Here is a 4,123-nt window from a genome sequence, read left to right as displayed (position 1 = left end):
AACAATAAAGGATAGTGGGGAACCTACATTGGCTGGCCCAAAAAATAATTGGGGGCGAGTAAAAAAAATGAAGCACTGGCCCAAATGACATATTGGTGGCCCAAATATTTCTGGGAAGAAATATTCCCACAGCATTTGACATAATGCTTCAGCACATTTAAATTACATCTAACATGACAATGTTTGTAATATGTAAAACAGAATAAAACATAGAAGGCACCCTGGCAAAATTCATCACATTTTCTAAATCACAGACACTTCGATTCAAATCGAAGTAATGACAAATGAAAAATGTACTGCCCCCCAGTTAATGTGGAAGGGACTATAATTTCTTTTATTCATACATTTTTCGACAGTCGCACAAACTATTTTGTTGGGCCAGTAACTACCTCACTTTTGACAACTTTTGGTCGCCCGAGCAAGACATTAATCGCCATTGGCGAGCGAGCCACCGTCCATTTCAGACACTGCTGCACAACAAGGGAACAAGGGGAACCTTCATACAAAATTTGAGAAAGATCCCTCTGGTACTTCCTGAGAAATAGCCATAACAAACTTTCACTGTCAAAATCCAAGAAGGCTGCCTGTCGGCCATGCTGTTTATTCAATCAATCTCAAAAGTTGCCTTGCACAGCTAGGGACCAAGGGAAGCCTACTTAAAATATTTGAGAAAGATCCCTCTGGTACTACTGGAGAAATAGTGATAACAAACTTTCATTATCAAAATCCAAGATGGCCGCATGTCGGCCATGTTGTTTATCCGATCAGTCTCAAAAGTTGCCCTGCACAGCTTGGGACCAAGGGGAACCTACTTATCAAATTTGAGAAAGATCCCTTTGGCACTTCTTGAGAAATACCGATAACAAGAATTGTTTACGGAAGGACGACGGACCACGGACCACGAATCAGATGATGGTGGGCTTGAGTGGCTTCATATTAATGTTGAGCCTGATCATTCATATGCTTAAATATTTTCTGTAGGTTCGTGTGCTCTATATGACATCAAAAGACGAACAATTAACGATTTCCGCGAAGTTGTAAACGCAGGTTGTAAACGCAAAGTCGTTATGTAGTAACCTTAATGCTGAGCACATTTCTTTCTCAATGGCAGATCATGATCCTTTTACCAAAATCTGCATCAAAATGCTTCCGGATATGGATCGCAACATTGCTTAAAAATACCTGTATTTAACATAAATACATATTTGATTTTTTATTTATTTTCCAGTTTCCAACCTGGCAGTCTGATTCCCAATGTAGTACATAAATATGAGAGGGAGAAATAGATAGAGGAGCTTCTATGTAATCAAACAAAATGTCCTTTTCATAGCAGAAGACACAACGTATGTTATGCCGTGACGGCGCGAGAATTTTGTCGCGATTTATCACGCCCCACATAATTTCCCAAGTGGGATCATGACCCCTATTGGGAGACTTAGGGGTTAGCAGGTATGTCATATTATGAAAAATATTGAAGACAAATGCTATAACACACCATAAGCTACTGAATATGAAATACAGCATAAAATTGATTCGTGGCAGTTTTATTCAATCAAATACATCAAATAGAGTCATTGAACATGAACAATACCCAACAATAACACCCCACAGCAATATATACCCCGGGACCATTGATCGTGGGACAAGACTAGTACTTTGGTCTGTTCTATAGCCAGGTAGTGTTAACAGGCTATACTAAGGCCCACATCTCCCAATAAATATAACATACAATATAGTTTATTATTGATTGTGTATATTTTGAGTTTGACACCCAACCAAACGGGTCTATAACTTTAAATTCCTTGAATCCCTCAATATCACATAAAACTCCCCCAGATACTTTATTTTTTATTTTTGATTGCTCTTGCATATATTCCCCTATATGAGGTCATTAAATTCCCTCGGATACTTTTTGTTGGCTTTTAAACATGTATCCCCTATATCTCACAAATCTTCCCCAGATATTTTTGATGGCTTTTAAATATATATCCCTTATAATTTCATAAACCTCCCCCTGATATTTTTTGCTGGCTAAGTATAATAATCATTTATGTGTCCAGTAAAGGTATATAAATGGTCTACTATCTTGCCGTCTTCCTGAAATTTCAAAGTCAGTTTGCGATCTCATTGGGGAATACAAATACCATAGGAGGATAATTGACGGCTAGAAAAAAGCATCTGGATACATATGAAATGGTGACCAGAGTACATGTATGAACAGACAAATCGTCCATAAAAACACTGCACTATATTCTATGAACTTCCTTATTTGAAGAAACTGATTCATGATAACCCACAAAACTTCCTGTATTGTTCGGACAGTAGAATTTTATTTAAATAGCTTCAAAAGACTTACCGTAAATTTAATCAGGCTATACCGAAGGAATGGATGAATAAACTCAAACTTACACCCTACCCAACATTACACTACAAAACACAATTGAAAGTTTTAGACAGCACTACCGATAAAACAATCTCTATAGAACAGCTAAACAGCAAAACTTCCTACGGCATATTAATAAAACAGAAATTTATCAAACCCTATATATATGAAGCGTGGAATAAAACATTTGATACATCTATAAGAAAATCAAGATGGTCTGAAATATCAGAATTCATATTCAAGAAAATACACGATAACAGAATTGTTCAATTTAAATATAAACTTATTAATCAAATAGTTCCTACACAGCAACAACTTGAAAAATGGAAAATTTCAAACACCCCAAATTGTAAACATTGTGGGAAATGTGAAGACTATAAGCATTACTTTGTAGAATGCTCCTATTTAAAAACGTTTTGGGAAAAGATAAATTCAGCAATGTCAACATGTAAAATAAACAAAAGCAGAATGTTAGAATTTATAGTAATGGGAAACAACATCAGCGTCCCTGTATATGAAACACCCAACATTATATATACACTAATAGGATACTCCATTTACAGAACATACCACATAAGTGAATGCAAAACCTTATCAATAAATGTTATAAATATATTGAAACAAGATCTGGAAAACTATTTATGGAAAACGAAATCAATACAACAGAAAAAAGACCTGAACCTTTTTTCTTCTAGCATCTGATACACTAGTTAATATAATGATAACGAAATATTGTAGGCCAGAGTGTTTCTAGTATATACCTACTCATCATAGCGATCCACATTTCTACTTTCTGTTTTAGCGTAACGAGTTCCGCGTCTTCACAGAAACAAATAAGCTGATCTTACAATACAGCTTCATCAATATCAACCCCCCAAAAAAACACCTTTCACAATAGAAAAATCAAAACAAACATGTTAGACATACTCGAATGATTTACAAGCACGTTTAGGACTGCCTTATATTACCACAGCGCGGCGTGTTTCCATCTTGCTACTATTAATACACACAGCCAAGGTCAAGGCCGACTTGTCCCGGAAGTGAGGCCCAGTACAGGGTAATCCACCTGGTGGCGCGGCAAAGGGAGTGTTTGCATATATGTATGTAAGGATAATGTGTACGGTAACTTTGAATGTAAGTTTGAATGTAAGTAAAAATATTAAATAAGGCAGTGAAAAAATAAAGAAATAATAATATAATTACTAGTAAGTATGAAAGAAAGTATGATAGCCCTCTTGTATGAGGACACATGATTGTGCAGATGCTGATCCCGGGGCTCCCCAACCTCGGCAGTATCCTAAATGTGCTGGGGAAGTAAAATGCTTGAAAAAAAAAAAAAAAAAAAAAAATCAGCAACACACAGGTTTATAAAAGCGTTTTGAATATTAACCAGAAAACTTAAGGCTATAATCGTTATTACCTGGTTAATTGCTTCAGCCCTGCATTTTCAATCGCAGTCTGCAGCTTCGGTCGTTCTGTTGTTTGCACGCGCGCAGTGGTATATATATGCAAACAAAAACGAAAGTGAAACACAAGTGGATTCCAGGTATCTAAATGATTTTCAGTAAACGGCAGATTGTATAGAGCAATTTATATTAAACATTAGGCCTAGTTTTAAACCACACGGTGTTCGTTAGAAATGTCTAGTACACATATGTGCTATAGGGGCTGACTGATAGGGTCATAGTACACCTAAATATATACTATAGTATCATAGATACTAGCATCGTCTGTCAATTT

At 36.2% G+C, this 4,123-nt stretch overlaps 1 protein-coding gene across 1 annotated transcript in view; it reads right to left on the bottom strand.

Moving 5' to 3' along the window:
• LOC110449303 (sacsin-like) overlaps positions 1 to 3,876 on the bottom strand; it is an 11,707-nt gene extending 7,831 nt beyond the window's left edge. Inside the window, exon 1 of the mRNA XM_021496074.1 lies at positions 3,804 to 3,876. The gene's annotated coding sequence lies outside the window, so the exon portion shown is untranslated. The remainder of the gene's footprint in view (positions 1 to 3,803) is intronic.
• Positions 3,877 to 4,123: the final 247 nt, after the last annotated feature.

This window comes from Mizuhopecten yessoensis, unplaced genomic scaffold, assembly GCF_002113885.1.
Source record: "Mizuhopecten yessoensis strain PY_sf001 unplaced genomic scaffold, ASM211388v2 scaffold4555, whole genome shotgun sequence".
Classification (NCBI taxonomy): domain Eukaryota; kingdom Metazoa; phylum Mollusca; class Bivalvia; order Pectinida; family Pectinidae; genus Mizuhopecten; species Mizuhopecten yessoensis.
Note: the sequence above shows the minus strand (reverse complement) of the source record. Positions and strands in the feature narration are given on the sequence as shown.